At 44.7% G+C, this 22,293-nt stretch overlaps 1 protein-coding gene across 1 annotated transcript in view; it reads left to right on the top strand.

The window, feature by feature from the left end:
• The first annotated feature begins 638 nt into the window (after positions 1-638).
• Positions 639-22,293, top strand: part of Dlgap2 (DLG associated protein 2) — a 733,863-nt gene continuing 712,208 nt past the window's right edge. Inside the window, exon 1 of the mRNA XM_048456266.3 lies at positions 639-863. The gene's annotated coding sequence lies outside the window, so the exon portion shown is untranslated. The remainder of the gene's footprint in view (positions 864-22,293) is intronic.

Genomic DNA, 22,293 nt, shown 5'->3' with positions numbered 1-22,293 from the left:
CAGGTTTGTTAAGGAAGATTGTTGTTCGAGGTGCAGGGGGTGAGGGTGCTCCTGGAGGATCCCTGATTCCTCTGAGCACAGCACCAAGCACTTTACAGGCAGGGAGGTAACAGGTGGAGACAGAGAGAGGTTGTATTTCACAGCGCCCAGAGCAGCCTTGCAAAGCTGGTCACAGATCTGTGTTCTAGCGCTCCCTCTCTCTGATCTGGGAGCCCAACAGATGTGGAGGACTTCACCGGGCAGAGTCTGGTGCACCAATGTGTCTTCAGACCCCACAGCTCGATTCAGACTGAGCTAGACCTTTTCAAGCGCACTGGCTTGTGTGGGTTCCACGCTGACCTACAAACACGCCGAGCTCTCGCGGGGTGGGACCTCTCTGCTCCCCCGCCCAGTACCTTCACTGTCCTCGAGTGACCCAATGCTCTGCGCGCAACAGTTGGGACCTGCTGTGCGCGGGCTCCCGGGCTATGCGCGCCATGCGATCTCCGGACCAGACTTGCCATTGGCAGCCGCACGACGGCCTGAGCGCTCCCCCTAGGCGCGCGGCGCTGGGCCCTTCCTCAGATGGAGCCACGCACCGGCCGCCCCCCAGTGCGCCGGTGCCTCCCCGGGCGCCGAGTGCGCAGGCGCCGGCCGTGAGGACCGACCGTGCGCCGGGCTCGAACAGGGTTGGAGCGCGCGGCGGCAGCGGTAGCGGTGGCGGACAGACAGACTGCGGACCGACGCACGGACCCAAGGATTCTCGAGCTTGGGAGCTGGCGGCAGTGCTGTGCGCGCCGCCTGGCCTGAAGGGTGGGCCACCTTGCCATGTCGCTCGGCGTCTTCTGAACTAGGAAAGCCCGAGGATGTCCGCTCTGAGGAAGGTGCGAGACGCGCGGGGCCGCGGGGACTGGGATGCGGGGACCTGGCGCTCAGTGGCGAGAGCCGTCGGGGCAGGGAGGGGGCGGTACTGCAAGAACGACCCGCGTTGGCCCTGACTAGGCGGCTGCGTTGCAGGGTTGGAGGCTACTAGGAACATGCTCTGGGAGTGGGTGATAACCTTAGGGGCGGCCAGTGCTCCGGTGTCCGCCGCTGGGGTCCTTCCGGGCTGCAGAGCCCCGTGGCAGGGTGGCTGGCGCACGGGCTCCCCGGGTACAGGAGCGAGGCGGAGGTGTGAAATTCCCCGCTTGGCGAGGCCGGGTAAGGGGGTGCAGCCTGGGGCGCTGGTCAGAGAGGGGTTGGTGGGACAATGGGGAGCGACCCGTGTCCCCCCTCCCCCAAGCCCAGGTGGCCACCGGGACTCAGACAGGGAATGAATGCAAGGCGCCTGGAGCCGGCGTTACCGGGCGCTGGGGTCGCGAAGGCGGGGAGGGGCCACTTTGCTGCAGCCGTCGCGATGAGCAGGGCCTGGGCCTAGGGGTTGGGAGGGGGGGATAGCCGCTGCTGGGCTCTCCAAGTGCGAGCCGGAGAGCACGGGGGCTTTTTTAGGGGTGGTTGCTAAGCGAAGCGCTACCCAGCGCAGGGTTTTGTAACTAAGCCTCCCCCGGCAGCTGCTGTTGCTGTTCTCGGGCTCTTTTCCCTAACGTTCGCAGAAGAAATAATGAGGATGTAATTATTACAGCCCTGCGCGGCGAAGGGGTGGGGGGCGGTAGGCACCGGCTCCTCTGCTCGGTGCCGGCCAGGTGGGGCCGGGCGGGCAGGGCATTCCTCTCCCACCCTCCTGGGTGGCTGGAGGTGCTCGGCTGGGACCCGAGACAGGGGCTGGGGCTCTATACCAAGTTAGAAGAGGTGGGCAAGGGCAGCAGGCGGCGTCTAGGCGGGTGCCGAGTGTCGCAGGTGGAGGGGAACCCGGAGCGCCGCGGCTGCTTAGCGATTCGCACCCGAAACTCATAACACCCTGTGTGGCGCTCCTACACTTCGGGAATGTGATGCCAGCCGCCCGCAGGTCGCTTGTCTTTCAAACGGATGTCGATTCCGGCCCGGGTCGAAATCCAAATGCGTGACTGACTTAATCAGCATCCGCTATGTTGTATTGATGAGAAAAGAAAGCAAGGGACAGCGAATTCGCCCGCGGTGTTGATGAACTCTGCTACACCAGGCTGTAGGCGTTTCAGGGCTGGAGATTAAAGCGCAGCAGTTCTTCCTGGCGCCTCGTACTCGGAGGCGGGAGGGAGCTATCTGGTCTAGGAGCCTTGGGATTGCTGTTAGTGGTCAGTGTGGGCACATCAGCCTGCAACCTTGAGATCTGACCGTTACCTTGGATCCCAGTCACCTATGTTTTACAGAAGTGTCTTATTGTACAGTCCACGAACTAGTTGCATTTGTAATGAGGAAACACCCTGGAGTCTCGAGGTGGTCCAAAGTAGTCCACGACCTGTTCAGGGCAGTGTACAAGTCTGAAGCTGACTTGCTTAGTTCAATCTCCCCAAGAATATATAGACTTACAGTTAAAGGGCATTATAACACGATTTTCATCGTCATATTCTCTGTGGGAGGTGCTACATAGCCAAGACCAAAACAAACAAACAAGCAAGCAAACAAAAAACCACCACCAACAAAAAATAACTCACAAAACAAACCAAACCAAAAAACAAAACAAAAAAACCCAAAAACCCCAACTGGTGATATGATGAAAAAAATAATAATTTTTGGCAGGTCAGGTTGTTACTCTGTTGTTTAAAAAAATGCCATTAATCAGGATTTTCCAGTAGCCAAATTGTCTTGTGCAGGCTGTTGGATGACTCACACAGCGTTGGCTTCCATGGTAATTGTAGAGTGTGCATACCACTTCCTTTTAGATGATGTGACTTTTTCATTACTTAGAAGAGAACAAATTAGAATATTTTATGCCCCACATCTGGCAACGGCTGGCAGGCCACAGGGAGTCCTCTGCTCCAACACATCTGGGTTGGGAGGAATATATGCCTGGTGGAAGAAGATGGCTGTGGTCCCAGCGAGGGCGCTTCCTCTCCGAGCTCTGCATGAGGATGACCTAGCGGATGTGGGGTTTATTCTCCAAGATGACCTGTGATGAGCTAGCTGTGCCACCTCCCTTCTGAAACCACCTCTTCCGTGGTCGGCTGAGTCAGTAGGCCTCCTGTTCCTGCTCTGACCTGTAAACACCTTGTATTTTAGGCCAAAGGGCAATACACCAAATGGTGCCTACGCCAGATAACCCAAAGGAACGTGATTAAAATTATCCCCTCCCTCCGGAACTTTGGTCTTCCTTCGAGAACCCTTCCAGGCTGAGCAGTGTGGATCATTGTTCCCTTTGCTGCCATCGGCCTTCTGCAGCCATGGTGGCATTAGCCTTGCCTGGTGGTGTTCCTGGCTGAGGCAGGAGGCTCATCTGCAGAAGCCTGTTGTGCTGTGCCCAAGCTAGGGGACATGGGATTCAGGTAGGTAGTGGCAGTTGATGTTTCTCCAGAGTGATGTCAGTGTGCTCCTCTAGGGTGGCAATCTGTTGCTTCTCCTATTTTTGTCCACCTCATTTTTGACAGTGATAGAAATTCCAAATTGAAATAGAAACAGAAACCCGCTTCTTAGATTTTAATTTCATGTATCAAGAACATGGTCAATGACAAAACTAAAAAGTTTCTAGTATTTTATTGTTATAAAATTTTTTTAATGCCATAATATTCTTTTATAATTACATTTGAGGGAAACCCCCCATCTCAGTTGCCCAAGGAGTAGAATGATGCACACTTGGATTATAGAATTTATGAGGAAGTTAATTAAATATTATTTATTGACCCTTGGAATGGATATGCCATGATCATGCATTGGCTACAATAAAAATAGCCGTGATTCATCATTTTGGCCAGATGGAAGTCATATTTAGAGCATTGCAGTATGTTGGCTATAAAAGAATTAGAGCCTTACCACACAGGAAGTTAGTGGGCAAAACATTCTATGCAGTTAAAATTGCTCTTAATCCACCATAGTTTTAACCAGCCTTTGATTTCCATTTTCTAAGCCATTGCATTTTATTGGCACCTACTGAAATATGTTTAGTTGCAGGTCCTTGTGTGTGGAAATCTCGAGTGTGACAATTCGCTTGCATTCCTAACAAGCATTCCAGGTTTTCAGGAGGCCAAGTGTCTGGGCTCCGGTCCTGATGAAGTGTGGGATTGTGGGTTCCCGTGCTGGTGTAAATCCTGCAGCTTCCCTTGCCCTTGGTCAACTCTGCCTTCCAGGACTTCAGAGCAGTGGCAGATAATATATTTGGTTCTTAATTAATCTCTTTGGCAAAGGCAATGGGAATTAACCTGCTGATTTTCCTTGATCCTGCCATTTTCTCTGAAAACGAGAAGTCATCTCCATTAGTAACTCAGGGTTAATTCTTCTTCTTCTTCTTCTTCTTCTTCTTCTTCTTCTTCTTCTTCTTCTTCTTCTTCTTCTTCTTCTTCTTCTTCTTCTTCTCCTTCTTCTTCTTCTCCTCCTCCTCCTCCTCCTCCTCCTCCTTCTCTTCCTTCCTCCTCCTCCTTCTCCTCCTTCCTCCTCCTCCTCCTCCTCCTTCTCGGTGGAGGGGGAATACATTTATTTATTTTACATCCCAGCTGCAGTTTCTCCTCTCTTTTCTCCTTCAGGTCTCCCCCACCATCCTTCCTCCATTCCCAGCCCCCCATCCACTCCTTCATTTGTTTAGAATAGAGCAGGTCTCCCATAAACACCAACAAAACATGGCATATCAAGTTGCAGTTCGACTAAGTCAGCACCTCCCCTTGTATTAAGGGTAGGGCAAGGCAACCCAATAAGAGGAGTGGGCTCCCAAAAGCCTACTGTAGAAGATTTGGGGACAGCCCCTGTTCCCACTGTTGGGAGTCCCTCAAGAGGACCAGGTTACACAGCTGTAACATATATGCAGAGTGCGTAGATCAGTTCCACGCAGGCTCCCTGGTTGTCAGTTCAGACTCTGTGAGCCCCTATGAGCTCACGTCAGTTGATTCTGTGAGTTGTCTTCTTGACCCCTCTGGCTCCTACACGTCTTTCTCCCCCTCTTCTGCACGACTCTCTGAGCTCTGCCTAATGTGTGGCTGTGGATCTGCATCTGTTTCCATCAGTTGCTGGATGAAACCTTTCTGATGACAATTGGGTTAGGCACCAATGTGGTCACCGGAGATGGCCAGTTCAGGCTGTGTATCTGCTATTGCTAGGAATCTAAGCTGGGATCTTTCTTGTAGATTCTTGGGAGATTCCCTTGCATCAGGTTTTTACCTGATCTCAAAATAACCCCCCTTTCCAGTAGTCTCTTTCAGTCCCCCCAGCCTGATTGTTCATGCTCCCATCCTCACCCACCCTCAGTTCACTCATAAAATCTCTTCTATTTCCCCTTCCCAGGGAGATCCAGGTGTCCCAGATGAACCCTCCTTGTTACTTAGTCTCTCTGGATCTGTGGATAATAACTTAGCGATCCTTTATTTTACAGCTAATATCCACTTATTAGTCAGTACATACCATGTTTGTCTTTCTCAGTGTCGTTACCTCATTCAGGATGATTTTTTTTCCTAATTCCATCCATTTGCCTTCAAATTTCCTGGTGCCTTTGTTTTTAACCGCGAAGTAATACTCCACTGTGTAAATGTACCACATTTTCTTTATTTATTTCTCTGTTGAGGGACATGATACTGGCAAACTGAATTCAAGAACACATCAAAAAGATCATCCACCATGACCAAGTAGGCTTCATCCCAGAGTTGCAGGGATGGTTCAACTGCAAAAATATGGCAATGTAATCCACCATATAAACAAACTGAAAGAAAAAATACCACATGATCATCTCTTTAGATCCTGAAAAAGCCTTTGGCAAAATTCAACACCCCTTCATGATAAAAGTCTTGGAGAGATCAGGGATACAAGGAACATACCTAGACATAATTAAAACAGTATACAGCAAGTTGACTGCCAACATGAAATTAAAGAAACTCAAAGCAATTCCACTAAAATCAGGGACAAGACAATGCTGTCCACCCTCTTCATACCTATTCAATTTAGTACTTGAAGTTCTAGCTAGAGCAATAAGACAACTAAAGGTGGTCAAGAGGATACAAATTGGAATGGAAGAAATTCAAGTATCACTATTTGCGAAGGAAATGGTAGTATGCATAAATGACTCCAAAAACTCTACCAGGGACCTCCAACAGCTGATAAACACCTTTAATCAAGTGGCTGGATACAAGAGTAACTCAGAAAATCAGTATCCCTCTTCTATACAAACAATAAATGGGCTGAGAAAGAAATCAGAGAATCAACACTCTTTATAATAGCCTCGAATAATATAAAATACCTTGGGATCACTCTAACCAAGCAAGCGAAAGACTGGTGTGACAAGAACTCCAAGTCTTTGAAGAAAGAAATTGAAGACGCTATCAGAAGATAGATCTACCATGCTCATGGATCAGTAGGATTAGCACAGTAAAAATGAGTATTGTTTCCAAAAGCAATGTATGGGTTTCTTTATATTGTCCCCTTTTATAGGCCCAGGGGAAAAGCTGCTGTTCTGTCCTTCACAGGGCACTGGAGGGGCAGGATGCTGTGAGAGCTTCTACATCTGGTGCTGCTCAGGAGGTTTTCCTACTTGTGTGATAAAAGCCAGTATGCTAATATCCAGCGTTTCTTGCCTGACCTTTCAAGAATTAGTGACCTTGGTGATTGCCAATATATCTGGCATGCAGCGTGAATTTATTCCCTTGTGCTTTGGTGGTTCTCCTGGTGCTCAGAGTGTGGCTGTGGTGGGCCACCTCTTTCCAGCAGTGGGTTACACGAGTGGCTGGGCCTGTCACAGCTTATATGACTTTGTCAGGTTGTTGGATCGTTAAAGAACGTGAAACTCTACTCAAACCTAAAATTTTATGTGACTTTCAAGGAAAAAGGCATTTTAGAAAGTAAGAATGAAAATGTAGACGACTCGAAGTTGTTGTAGCCAACTTATAACTTCTTTAAGAAATAAGCCTGTATTCTACAGCCCCTGTCTAAAGAGGAGAGAGGGGCCAGGTTATTTGAGAGAACCATCTTAACATATTGATTCAGGTATATAAATGTGAAAAATTCTCCTTTTGAGTTAGGTCTTTTGTCCCTGACAATCAAGAAATATAGGTAGGTTTTTTAATTTATTCAGAAATAAACTAAAACACTTTTATATTGGAGCAAGATTTGTTCATATGAGGTGATGTTTTTGTCTGGTATACTTCCTATATGTTTCTACTAGAACAAAAAGAAAAATTTTAACCCATTATTTCTTAAAAAGAATAGGCAACTGGAAACACCCCATCAATAAAATTAGGCAAAAACTAGAATAACTTTGTGTATACAATTAGCCATTGGTTTAAAAATAATACTCCATGAAAAAGATGCCCAATGTTGTACATATAGAGAGAGGCTGAATAACAGGCACCAAAATACACCTGTAAAATAAAAGAATGGAACTGTCCCCTGGAGTCACTAGAATAACCAAGCAATATGAAAAAGTATGTTCCTGTGCTCAATGACCATTCATCGTGCTGTTTGTGCACAAGGTGGCACAAGAGCCCTTTCATCTTGGTGTAAAGGGTGGCTGAGCTAAGGTCTGCTGTCACCTGCCTTTGCATCCGAGTGGCATTTAGCAATCTGGTTGGCCTTGCTGTGTTTTGGTTTACCCTTCACCAAAAGGGGGATGATATAATACTAACTTGATGGGATGACCACATGGATGAAATGAATTCATGGAGGTAGCATTGTATCAAGAATGGTGCAGATTGTTCAGTTATGTCTTGACTCTTTCAGTCTCAGTGCAGTTTGAGCCACCGGCGCTGGGAGTTACCGAATCACGATGAGAGCGGGATAGTACTCCTGGTTGTTTATATGCTTACTTGTCAATCCTTCAGGAAGCAAGTTTGAGTGAACTTAACCAATAAAAGCATGAAAGAAGTGTTAGTCAAACAGAAAGGGCCAATAAGGTAGCGGCTATTAGAGTTAAAGAAGTTTTTAAATGTTACATTTGACTATGAGCTCCCTAGGAATCATATGAACAAAACCTAAAATACGTAAACCCTTTCCTGGTTACCTTGTTTGTTGGATATCACAAATACATTAAAAAAAAAAAACATTTCCCTAGTGCTAAGTCATGAAGGTTCTTTCCCAAGCAGATCATCTACAGAAGAATTGGGGCCGTAATAAAGTGGCTGTTGGATAAACGCAGAAATCTTTTCCTGAATGTATCTTATGATATTCTAAGGTGGAAACCAAAGAGAGAAACCTCCAGTACAACCTAGAAGAGGGCATGAGTGTTTGTCCCTTAGTGTCATACATTATCTCGGTGACAAGATGGTAAGACAGGGCTGGCCCTTCATGCTGTCACATCATCCACGGATATATTCCAGTCAGTGGAGATGCATGCGAACCATGGTGCATATCCTACAGCGAACGCAGGCTTTTGAGTTTTATGTATCTACCTATTTCCTAAAGTCCTGGTACATGATGTTTTAAAAAGTAAGGTAAGTGGCCGTAACATGTTGACGGTAACAGCATGGGGAGAGAGTCCTTATGCTTAACAAGTGCTTCTAAAATTATGAGCTTAACAAGAGCTTCTAAAATTCCTATCACCTGGAAGCGCTTCATTAACTGCAAGTACCCTGAAGCCAGACATGCATTTAATACATCCACCAAATGTGATAGATTAGCCTTGCCTGGTTTTAAATGTGCTCGAAACATTGGCATTAGCCTATAGTTGGGCGAAATTATCTAACAGAAAGCCTATTTTAGGTTTGGATGTATCATAACTCATCCAGGAGCTGTACTGGAAGCAAAAAATGGAAGGGTTGCATTGGGTAGCCTTCTGTATCACTGTGCGGTTGAAACCCAGCCATCACCAATTAGAGACAAGCTTTGTTGCTCCTGACTCATCTCTGGCTTGTTGCCGCTCCTCCTTGCTCTCCCATCTCACCCACAGTAGCTTCGGAAGTGCTTGTCTCAGAAAGTCTCCCCTGGGCCAGCATGTGTCCCATGGCATGCCTTACTCTGTGGTCTTTTCCAAATGTGCTGCAATGGTAGCTTTGTGAGCAAGAGTCTTTGGTCTTGATCACCCGCTGCTCCTGGCCAATGAAGATCTGTTTCATCAGTGAATGAGCCCAGGAGCTGCACTCCACCCAGCACGGGGCCAGGATTTTCCCAGCTCTCACTTGGAATTCCTTTTGTTCTGCTGTTACTTTTCTGTCTTTTGTGGTGGTTAGAATCTCCCCTACCCGTGGATCCCTCCATCTTGTAACTCTGTGTTGCTCTTTGTCCTTAATTTGATCATAGCCCCCCCCCCCCCGCTTTTTCTTAAACCACACTTAATAATGTTTTCTTTTAAAATATGTTTTTTATATGTATGTTACCTGCATGTATGTGTGTGCCTTGTGCATGTCCGGTGCCTTGGGAATCAGACGCTTGGGAACAACTGGAGTTTGTAGACAGCTGTGGGCAACCATATGCATTCTGGGAACTGATCCAGGGTCCGCTGGAAGAAGAGCAAGTGTTCTTAACCACTGAGCAATCTCCCCACCCCCTAATAATGTTTTATTTTCCATCTTTCATACTTACTTTTCAAGACCTAGTTGAACACCACTTCCCTGTGGCATATTTCCCAGGCCTGATGCCAGATGAAGTCATCCTTATAGTCCTTGCTTTGTACTCTAGGAGGGCACAGACCATGGAAAGCACAGTGGGGTGCCTGGGCCACTCGCTGTCCTTGGTACTGGAAAGACAGCAGTGAAAGGGACAGAACTGCCAGTCCTCAATATCTGCCATAGTGTTGTGGACCTTGTTGCTCAATAAACATCAGAATGCTAAGTAAATCCCTATCCACTGACCTAACTATACAGCCACCATGGGGCCCTCAGTGAGATCATTAACCATTGCTTCTCTGTCTGAGTCGTGTGCATGTAAGTGAGATACGAAACTTTATTACCACATCAACGGGTTTGTATATTCTTGTTTATTTGCTTTTGATGTGAAACTTTTGGCTCTTTAAAATAATTTATATTTTTATGACACTGTAGCATTTTGACAGTTTCTGTGCAAATACCTTTAACTATTTTCTGATAAAAGCTTATGTAGGCTCTATATTATTGACAATGTAGAGGTTTTCCTAGGTGGTTGAAAGTTAGTTTCAAGATCACATAACATTTCTGAATCTGAAACAAAATGTTCTGGATTATCAGTATAATTAGAATCAAAATTTTATTTTTGTTGTGAATGATGAGTTATACGGCCTTTTTTTCCAGGCAACCAAACAGTAGAAACACTTAGTATATTTCTTCAATTTAACCTTTTTATTATTTATATAATTGTATTTCTTAAACAGCAACAACACTCAATCAAAAGAAAACTTTTTTGCATGTAGTTAGTTCTGGGAGGTTACCTTAAGGAAATAATTGTGAACTAGCAACACTAGCTGATCAGAAACTGTAGCTTTGTTCCCTGGAATAATACTGGAATGAAGAAAAAAACAGAGAGACAGGGTAAATTTGTTACAACTCAGCCACAATATAAAAATGTGCAGCCACGAAAGGATGGAACTTAAATATTTAATGGTACAATATGATCTTCCTGTATTATGAAGTAAAGGAAACAGAGTACAAGATAGCATAGTCCACACCTCCATTTCTCAGAGCTCCTGTCCTTGGGCCTGAAAGGAAGACCAGAGGGTGCCTTGCAGCCAAAGCAAGATTCATCTCCATGAGTCCTGTCTCTTGACAATTCATGGTGAGTCTGCACAACCGTCAGCCATATCACTGCTACCCGTAATGCTTCCCTCTGTCACCATGCCTTCTGGCTAGTCTGCACCGATCGGCTACACCTGTAGTCAGGGATTTTATACCAACATCCTGCCACACTCCCTGATCATCCGTAGTCAGGGACTTAGCACCGATGGCCTAGCACACTCAGTGATCTCCCTACAGTTTCCTTCCCTCCTACATTTGTGCCTCTCAGCAAGGTCAAATGAAAACCAAAGCTTTGAGCCCTTCTTCCTTGCTACTTTCTCCTATGCTAGGTAACTTATTTATTTGTAACATTTGCCTAGTAACGGGTAACATTTATTGAGTGTTTACAGTTTTACAAGTATTCTACATGTTACTGAAATAAGTTACCAATGCTAATTAATTTTTGCACAGTACCGTGAGGTCAGCGGTGATGCCTTCCATACATCATTGACCATACATTTCATTGGTCATTGACATAGTCTGGCATACCATAGTGTGAACTGGCTCCACAGCTGACATTGGTAGCCTCTCGTTGGGACAGATGCCCTAAGAGGGCACAGTTTCACTGCTATAACCCAAGCACCTAACACATTCTTGGGCATGAGGCATTCAGCCAACATTTGTTCAGTGAACTGGCGAATGAACAGATTCAGATAGGAATTTTACCATGCATATACAGATGCTGAACTGATAGAGATTCATATTGTTTTTTTGGTCTGTATCAAAATGCATTTGGCAGCATGTGTAGAAAAATCCCACCCAGACAACTCGAGTAAGTGTATTTGTTAGTTCCTGGTACCAAGTGCCACCATGGGTCTTCTGATCTGTGGTGTCTTCCGTGGTCTTGGTGTCATCCCCACTGAAAGGCGTGACAACAGCCAGCAGTGGCATTTGAGCCATCTGGTTTTTAAGTGCTGCAAGCACCCTGAACTGATACCAACATGGCTCCACTGGACTCCACGGGGCTCCACAGGCCTGTCTCTGTGGATGTTTCCCCCAGAGTGCGCATTCTGTATTCCATCATTTGAAATAGCTTGTGCCTCTGACATGGTCAGGAGAGGTCTCGATGGGCATCTAGTATATCCTTCTTGAGGCGAAGGATGTGTGGAGACAGGTGTGTGATGAATGGATGCCCAGCCTTCTCATTTTCTGTCAGCCCCTGTCTTTGTCACACCTATGAGCAGGTGTGGTGGGGGTGGAGACCCGAACAGACCAGAAGGGGAAGATGAGCCTTTGGCCATATCACTGGGTAGTTCTCTTGTTTTACCTTTGCAGGGAAAAGACTTTGATAGTAAATCTTTGAAGTCTCTGTTTCACATTCCACACCCACACCAGTTACTGCCAGGAGCAGGTGCCACTGTTTGGGGCTTGAATTAATCTTAATCTGCTTCCAGGTTCAACTGTCCCTCAGTCCCCAGTACCTGTGTAGAGGACAGATCCCTGGTGGGAGACAGGGCTCCCTTAACATCAGCAGGACCAGGGCCAGTTCACAGCCAGCAGTCCCTGATCCACTTCTGAACTTACTTTCCACTATGGCAAGTGATGGTTTTGTAATTTAAAGAGCTTACAAGGCTTTGTGGATGCATATTTTTAAAAGGATAATTTCAACACTATGAAGTATTTAGGGAAGTAGAACTATCCTTTGAGAATCCATTAAACCACTGTAATAAACTCCTGATTTACCATTTATTCATTCACACAATTGGATTCACCAGCTAAAAACCTGTAGTTCTATGGATAGTGGTGGGGGCATGTTGGAAAGGCATGTTGGGGACCAGGTAGAGGCAGGGAAGGTGCCTGACATTTCATTCATAGGGTGAGCTGACAAGCATTCTCCATGTTTGTGAACTTCCTAAAGCTGGCTCTGTGTGTCACTGTTGTGTGACAGAACTTTTCCTATGGAGATACAACACATGTCTGTTCATCCCAGATAGGGATCCCATGACAGACCAAAGTACAGATACTGCTCAAGTCTGACCTGGTTAACTGATGAGTTATTTACAGGGATATGGGCGAGGGGTTACGTATAAGAGCAGAAATGATTCAGAGACAGCTGCTGCCTTACCAAGACCCACCCCAGCTCACAAAAGCGAAGAGCCTGGAGCACACCATACAGCCTGCAGGCAGCTCACCAGGCTGGAGAGGGTCCTTTTCAGGTGCCTTAGTTGCTCTAAACCTCTTCTAGGCAGCTTGGCTGGCTTCTGCTTCTTCTGGGCAACTGGTCTGGTCTCAGTCTTCTTTGAAGTTCAGCTTGTCTAAGTCTTCTTTGCTGCTTTTATTGCTTTAAAAACTGAAGGGGAGGAACCTAGTGAATCTGGTCAGTTTCAGGGACTTCCTGTATCTGTTTTGAGTTGTTTACCTTCCTTGCTTGTTGGATGGAATGTTTTAATCTCAGAGAAAACTGTTAACACAGTAGTCACATATTGTATTCTGCTTTTAAGGTATTCAGGGAATCCTGGGTTGAGAGAAGAAAATCAATTACACCAGAGGGAGGAAAAGAGGGAGGGAGGAATAGAGAGTTAGGGATATAGAGAGAGATTGATAGGTAGATGGATGGATAGAGCCCTTACTTCGCTTCCGTTGCAGAACATTGGAGTTCAAATGACAAGAGGCAAGAAATGCTTTGTGTGTGTGTGTGTGTGTGTGTGTGTGTGTGTGTATGGACATGTACATGATTGTGTGTGTACACAATATATGCATATGTGTGTGTAGGTCAGAGGTTAGTGTCTGGTATCTTCCTCAGTAGTCATCTATTCTGCTGAGAAAGGGTTTCCCACTGAATCTGAAGCTCATTCACTACTTAGACCAGTAGGCCAGGAAACCAAAGGGATCCTCCTGTCCCTTTTCTCCCAGTATTGAACTTGTAGATGTGTTACCACCCTCAGCCTTTTACATGGGTGCTAAGGATGCAGACTCAGGTCCTCTAGTGTGCATGGAAAATGCTTTAATGCCTGGGCCATCTCACTAGGCCCGAGATCTTGTCTTACATCATCATATTACATTGTAGTTTAAATGAAAATTCTTGTGTATGCACTGGGTAAAGTCCAGATATTCAGTGGTAGGAATTTGCTAATAGCTTTGCCAAAAGACGTCTGAGGTGTTAAACACCTGCTGCGTGGAGTCTTCACGTTCTGCCTACAAGTGCTTGTTCTGGCTCTTTAAATCTTTCTTCTGCAACACATTTAGGCTCCTCTTTGAAATACATTTGTATGTTTCAAGGGAACAAGAATAGGGAAAACCCAGAGGTCAGTGTTTTATTGTACACCTAGGTAATGTATTTCCTTAGCTGCTGGATCTTTTCCCCATGCTAGCTTTTGTCATGCTATCTTTTCAAGAGTCCTCTCTCCTCTGAAGTATTTTGTTCTTACCCTTATCTGGGGATGGGATAGGAGACCATTTGGGTATTTTCTTTTTTTTCCTGCTTCCTTAATCTGTTAAATATTTATAGAAGCATAATTTAATGCGTTAACAGTCACCATTAATTCTGCAGTCTAGAAATAAATATAATCTCTTTCTTGGTATACTTTACAATTATCTTCTTGATTGATAACTATGTTTTTTTAAGTTTTATTTTTTTGCTAAGAATATGACCTAAAATATTGTTGATAGTTTGTAGGAAGAGGGCCACTTGTTGGTTCCTGGCCACCTGGCTAGCTTAGACCTGAAATAATGACACAGAAACTGTATTAATTAAATCACTGCTTGACCCATTAGCTCTAGCTTTTTATTGGATAATTTCTTACATATTAATTTAACCCATTTCTATTAATCTGTGTATCACCACGTGGCTGTCACTTACTGGCTAAAGTTCTGGTGTCTGTCTCCAGCAGAGCTACATGGCATCTCCTGACTTCTCTCTTCTTTCTCCCAGCATACAGCCTAGCTTTCCTGGCCTAGCTCTGTTCTTCCCTGCCATAGGCTCAAAGCAGTTCTTTATTCATTAACCAATAAAAGCAACACACAGAAAGAAGGACCTCCCACACCATTTGACCTTTTCTGTTTAAACAAAAAGGAAGGCTTTAACATAGCAAAATTACATATAACAAAACAGTTATCAAGCAAGAATTACAGTTGCAATATTTCTATTTATCTTTTATCATAATTAAGGAAAACTATAGCTATCTATCTATTCTTCAACTTCATCACAGACTCCAGAAGGATATAATATTACCTAAGTAAACAGGAAGTGTATTGTAAGCAACTTCCAAAACTCTGGAATTGAAGAGACATCTCACTGCCGGACAGTCACTCAAAGTTTTTCTGTACCATTAGGGCATCCATCTTAAGTCTACAGGCCCATAGTATCCCGCAGACCTTTTCACGAAGCAGGAAATTTTAAAGACAGTTCCACCTATACTGGCAGTTTGTCTGTCACATTTTTTTTGTGTCCTGCAGAATGTCTAGCAGACTCTTTCATGAAGCAGGAACCCCGAAGTATCGTCTCACCTTTAGGCAAGTGTAGCAGTCATTTCTCTGTGGGTCCTGCATGTCCAGTTTATCAAACAGTCCAGGCAAGAGCAGTTTCTTGCCAAATGGTCAACCAACTCCATAAGGAGCCTCTTCAATGTCAATCATTCTCTTGAAGTAGCTTGGTGCTTCCAGGAGCAGATGTGTCTCACTGTCATGAAAAATCTTAAGTTCTTAAACATTTTAAATGCCGTATTCTTAAGGTCTCTGAAAGATCTGAAGAATATCTATATAACTGAAATATATCTCAGTACATCTAGAAACTCTAACTAACATGACTACAAGCTTGACTATTATAGATGATTATCTATTAACCTATATTTTTAAATTATGCATTATATTTTTAAGTGAGCTACATAAACATGATACCTTAATCAAGAGGAGAAATATACATATAACAAAATTTATCTTAAATTTGTGTCAATAAACCATGATCCATACCAATGCAAATTATTCATATTTATATCATATCCTCCTTTAAATGTAAACAAATATTTATAGACAATATTTGGGAATATGGGCATAGTTTTCTCCATTCTTCTTCCTGCTGACTGGGGGCACTGTTAATCAGGTCTTTCATGGTGTACCCTGTGTGCTAGGTTCATCTTATTCAGCAGATGGACAACATAATTTTTGGGGGTATTCACAGCAACCTTTCACGGGGTCATGATCTATCAAATCATATTAGTCTGAAAACAATCCACAGGTTCTCATTCTCTGTGGAAACAAAAGAAGAGCCTCTTTTCCAAAGCAACATATCCTTAGACTCAAATTCTGAAGTCAAGATACCTTTGTAATATACATACTGGTTTAGCTTAGCAGCCCATACAGTGAACTGTCTCTCTGTATTTAGCTCCTTCACAGTCAAAAAATTTAAAGAAAACACAATAATATACATAATCCAGACTATCTGTGTATATTTCATCTTTATGTGGCCTATTGTTTTTTACTTTTTTTTAATCCATGACTCTCTGTACCCTCTCTCTTTAAAGACTTTACCTTTTTAAAAAAACCATTAACTTCCTTTTATGACTCTCTATACTCTTTTTCTTCTCTCTCCCAAGCCTATGTACGTTTATCCAACACCCTGACTTGTTTAGAGTTATTTTCCATCTGGATTTGTCTTTATTGCATAATCTGTAATTCTTTACTTCCAAGAGTGCTTTTTAAAATGCTAAGTGCTTCTTAAAACTTAAGTTGCACCATTACTAGGGTATATATGGTACTTCCTGCTTGCCCCGCCCAGTTCAGCATGGTGGAGCCATGTGCACCACCCTACTTCCAGGCACACAGTCGGTCCACATTGCCACCAAGCAAGCTGCAGCATGCTGCTCACAAACCCCATCCAAATGCTTGGTTTCCCAAAAGAGTCAGAGTTCATGCTAGCAGCACGGCCCATGGCCAGGAAGCTGTAGGTGAAACTGCGTGACTGCTACCGCTGAATCAATAAGACCTCTCTTAAAGGAATTGTGCCTCTGCTTGCTTCTAGCAAACAGAGCCCATCCAAGAAAATGCCGCTACCAAATCATGCTTAACTCTGTTCCTTTATGTCTAGGATTACTTTTAAAGCTTTCTTAAGTTTTTAAGTGTATTTTAGTCAACCACATTGGCACCAATTTGTAGGAGGAGGGAGGCCACTTGTTGGTTCCTGGCCGCCCGGCTAACTTAGACCTGAAATAATTACAAAGAAACTGTATTATCTAAATCACTGCTTGACCCATTAACTTTAACTTCTTATTGACCAATCTCTTACATATTAATTTAACCCATTTCTATTAATCTGTGTATCACTACATGGCTATGGCTTACCATCTAAAGTTCTGGCATCTGTCTCCAGCAGGGCTACATGGTGTCTCCTGACTCCTCCCTTCTTTCTCCCAGCTTTTCCCGCCTAGTTCTGTTCTTCCCTGCCATAGGCTCAAAGCAGTTCTTTCTTTATTAACCAATAAAATAAAAACAACACACAGACCGAAGGACCTCCCACACCAATAATTTGGTTTTAACCTATGTTTATCATTCTAGTATATAATATAGCTCAACCATTTCTTTTTTCTTCAAATTTAAGTTACTTTACCAAAAATTGACTTTTATTTTGTGATTCTTTTGGTTATTTTTTGAAACTCTAGATAATATTCCTCTAGTAAATTGGCTAAGTGTGAATTTAGTTTATGAGGTTGCTATAATAAATTGCCAATAAGTTGGTGGCTTGCAGTGACATAAACATGTCTCACAAGCTCTGGCTGCTGGGAGTCTAAATCTCGGTGCCTGAAAGCTGTGGTCTTGCCAGTCTCTTTCAGTTTTTGGTGGCTTCAGCTATTCTGTGGCTTGTGACCTCATCAATCTAACCTCCTAAGTCTGTTTCGTATGACATCTCCTGTTGGATCTGTAGATCTCTGTGCCACAGGACACTTCTAGTCTGCTTGGTAGGACCCTCACAAGTGACCTTGGAGTAACCTTTTATCTGAAAGTCCTGATGCACATATTCGTGGGGACTTTTTCCCAAATAAAGCCACATTTATGGGTTCCAGGAATTTGATATGAACTCATTGGGGACAACTTTGATCACTCCAATGACAGGGTCACTGCTAAGAACCTTAAAACTATTGCCCAACTGTGTCTTAGGCCAGTAGTTCCCACAGGTGAATGATCATTTTGCTTCAGTCTCTGCGGCCACAGGGATAACAGAGACCAGTGTGAGTATAGGCAAGGACTTCGTAAGTGTCAAAGGAAGTCCACGCTCTAAACAACAAAATAAAAGCTCAAGAGAGATGATCAATTACTTAGAATGTTTTTGTGCCAGACCAGATAAGACCATAATATGTGTGATCCTTGAAGTACCAACCTTATCCTTAGAAGGAGAGCTGGCTTTATATATATATATCAGTAAGGAATCAAAGAATTTAAACTGACAGGTAAGGAAGGAGCTGGTGAGTATTTGAGAAAGGTCTGAGTCAGAAAGGCACAACAAAACTATCTTTTAAAATAATGACCACATTCTCTTTTATGTTTGGTTTTCAAGGTGGCTAGGGCTGGACTCCCTTGGTTTATTTGCCTGGAGTCTTCCCTCCTCCCTGGATCCACTTGTGTGTCTGCCAACTGTGTGCACCTTGCAGCTTCCCCTCCTGTGCCTCCAGCTGATCAGAGAACACTGTGTTCTGTTTTGTAATGAAATGTAGACTTCCTCTATGAAAAGACTTAATGGGATAGCATTTTTTAAAAAGAATTCAAGCCGGCTAAATTTAGTTTCTGAACAGTGTCCAGTCTGGAAATAAATCTATTTTGAAATCTTCATCCTAGGGCCCACTCTTCCACCTGGGGAGGTGCCCTGGCCAGATGGTCGGTAGCTGAAGTTCCTTCCCTTCCCTGTCTGCCAACAACAGGTACTGCTTAACTGCATCCCTCTGGACAGCTCCTGCTTCTTGTAAACAGTATCCACCATGCTCTGCCCTCTGCATATTTGCAGTGGTGATTCTCGCTACCCCCTGGCCATCTCCTGACTTCTTTCACCACTTTCTGGCATTTTTACTTGATAACACTGCAAAACGTTGTTAGAAGGTGATGAGGGGTCAGCCTTCTCAGTCCTTAGCTTTGTCCTTCCACTAACCTTTAAGTTTCTGTTACATCTGGCTTCTTTTTCTCAGTTTTTTTTTCCTCACGAAGAATCAGACATTTACTGTTACTCTACAAGAGGGACAGCACCTTCATCTCTGTGCATAGCGCCGGAGTGAATCCTAGGCTCTGGAGTCCCCGTTTTTATCTTCCTGCTACTTGAGGTGAGGCAGATATTGTGTCCTAAGCTCTTCTCACAGTTTTGTATCCTTGACAGTCCATGTTTGTTGCACTGACAACTGGGGTCACTGTGGGCAGGCTGTCTGATTGCTCTGGTGTAGAATCAAGAGCTAAACCCTGGCTCCTCCCTAACTTCCAGTTGCAACCAGCAGGATGATGAACAATGAAGCCTGTTGGTTTGCACCTGTCTCTTGTACCCATTGAATGAGAAAGTGTTTAGGGTAATGTGGGATTCCCCTCTGTATGCTGTGAAAATCATAGGTTAATAAAGGATCTGCTTTGGGCCTATAGCAGAGCTATAGGGGAACAGAGCTAGGTGGGAAAAACTAAACTGAACTCTGGGAGAAGGAAGTCAGAGTCAGAGAGAAGCCATGGAGCTGCTGCAGGAGACAGACATGCTGAAACTTTTATGGTAGGCCACAACCTCGTGGTGATGCACAGATTAATGGAGATGGGTTGAATTAATATGTAAGAGTTAGTAAGATGCTAGAGCTAATGGGCCAAGCAGTGATTTAAATAATATTGTTTATATATGATTATTTTGGGGCTAAGCAGCCAGGAACCAACAAGTGGCCTTCATTATAACACTAGGGGTTCACATGCCAGTAGTTAGCAAATGAATCAGACTTAATCCATGGCCTGGCCCTTCCATGGTCAGGTGAGAAGCATAGGTGCATGGCAAGTGGTAGAGGCGGAGCCTGGAGGCTTACATAGAAGCAGGATCTGAAGAACTGGCCTGGCATAGTTGTGGAGACTCAGTATGCTCATCATGTTTCTGTGTGGGAGGCCGCACCGAGGAGCCCTATCTTCCTGGCTTCAAACTTCTGACCATGTGGTCTGCGCTGAGTGCCGTGAGTTCTGTCAAGGAGGTGCAGGTCTTGGATTCTTCCCTGGAATTTATAAATGAGGAGATGGAAGTGATAGCCAGGAGTATTGGAGTAAGGTGATCTGGGAGCTTAGGCCTGAGCCCATTGAGACCCTTCATGGACAACATGGCTAGACAGACAGCCATCACCCTTCTGTGTTCTTGGCCCTCTGCAACTTCTTAAAAAGGATGCCCGCCCTGTGTTCCCAAGACACCATGTCATTTCCTAAATAGTGTTCATCAAATATTTCACCGACTGAGCCATCTCCCCAACCCAAGATGTGTTTCTTGGCGGGGGTGGGGGGTGGGGGTTATGCTAACGATCATGAGAAATTCTTGCTGGTACAGCTGGATTCTCATGGTAGTGGGTGTGTTAGTGGGTGGGGACACTGAGTCCAGGGGACACTGAGTGGCACCTTGTGAATGAGGTGGAAGAGGGTGATGGGTAAATATGAGAATATACTCATGCTAATCCCTATTTCCAGTTGTTAATTTTGGAAGGGTGGCAGTCATTGTACTGATGGTTTCTCCTGTGTACATTATTTTTCCTTTTCCTTAAGAGAGCAAGTAGCTACAGACTAAGGGAGACCTGGAACTTGGTAGACTTAAATCAGGGATAGCCATCTCTCTTTTGCAGATAGGAACACAGACACATCGAAAATGCGATCTTTATGGTGGGACATGAACCTGAAAATTTATACCTGGTGTAACAGTATGGCATAGATCTTACTACTTCATGATGGAGGAAGGATAAGGCTTATTTCTCTGAAGAATGGCTGCTGTGTATCTTGGGATCTGATGATAACTTAGGGCTACAGGAAGCCTCCTCGTTTAGGAGCAGGTGGTTTGTTTCCCTCTCTGTATTTTTGGTTGATACAGCTATGATTTATTTACAGTAAGGTCCTGGGGGTGGGATGGGGGGAGATCAGGGAATTCAGTCAATAGGAAGAACAGGAATTAATTAAATCACAATTATACTTGGTTTAAATGTTTACTTAGGGGAAGAAGAGAATTACTACAAGGTAAGAGGGCACGGAGGTGCTGAACCTAGGACAGGCATGTCAGGAGCAGCAGTTTGGGTGAGATACTGAGGAAGCGGGAATCTTGGGAACATTGGATGGAGGCATAGAAGGGGACCTGCCTAGAAGCCGCTATGCATTCTTTTGAGGTCCATCAGTTCAAACATCACAAAAGTGTGTCAGTTCAGTAGGTCAGGACGTTGACTACTGATGTTTGATTGTCACTCTGCTGGTGTTTTCAGAACTTCCACCAGGAGGTTGTAGTTCGAGTGTCTGAGACTGTGGCGGGAACAGCATACCCAGACTTACCAGTGTACATGTCACAAATCACGTTAGGAGCTTGTAGGAGTGCAGTGTTAAATAGTAAGAATGGCTACGTCAGGGTGTGGTGGAGTTCAGGGTGAATACACGCAGGTTTCACCGATGCTTGGCATTCGGACCAGGGCTCAAGGAAGCTGAGGGTCATCCCTGAATTTTAATCGTTATGGAGGGGTAAGGCTGATTCTGGGCTTAGGAGAGCCTTAGAGTTTGTGCTTCTTGTGTGGTGTGGTGTGTGTGTCCATGTGTGTATACTTGCTTATGTGTGTATTCGTGTGAATGTACATACAGAAACCAGAAGTCAGTGTTGGTGGATGTCTTCCTCAGTCACTTTTTACTTTATTTTTTATTATTTGTTTACATTTATATTTTAAATTCTGTGTGTATGTGCGTGTGTGTACATGGACTAGGATACATGTGTGGAACAACTTGTAGGAATCGGGGCTCTCCTACAATGTGGGTTCTGAGGGTCATGGAGCTGCCTGGTTCTGCATGCCCAGCACTGGTACCTACAGGCCTATGCCACCCTGACTGGGTTTTTACGTGGGTGCTGGGGATCTGCACTTAGATTCTGAGGCTTTCGCATCAAGGATTTCACTGACTGAGCCATCTCCCCAACCCAAGATATGCTTCTCATGGAGGTTGTTATGGTGATGATTAGGAGGATTTCTGGCCGGTACAGCTGAAGTCTTATGTTAGTGGGTGTGTGAGGATCAAGTGGGCGGGGACCCTGAGGTCCAGAAGATGAGGGGCACCTTCAGAGGGTGACGCTTGTGAATGAGGTGCGAGAGGGTGACACTTGTGAATGAGGTGGGAGAGGGTGACGCTTGTGAATGAGGTGGGAGAGGGTGACGGATGAACACTACTTCGGAAGTGACGTGGTTGCAGTAAGATGGGGAGGAGGCCCAGGGTGGGATTACCCCAGGCCTCTCTGGCCTCTGCCTGCAAGAGGAGGGTGGGCCGCCTTCACCTACTCCTTGAGAGTGTTCTCCGCTGTTTTTATTTAGTATGCTGAAATCTCATAGAGTTGAGATTTTTAGATGTCATGAAAATGCACGAACTTTAGTTTGCCAAAGTGGGGCCTTGATGGTAAGGTGTGAAGCTGAGATTTTGTGTTTCTTCTCTCTGATTTGAT

The sequence above is a fragment of the Myodes glareolus genome, chromosome 23 (assembly GCF_982192425.1).
Source record: "Myodes glareolus chromosome 23, mMyoGla1.1, whole genome shotgun sequence".
Classification (NCBI taxonomy): Eukaryota; Metazoa; Chordata; class Mammalia; order Rodentia; family Cricetidae; genus Myodes; species Myodes glareolus.
This window is presented reverse-complemented; position numbering and strand designations above follow the sequence as displayed.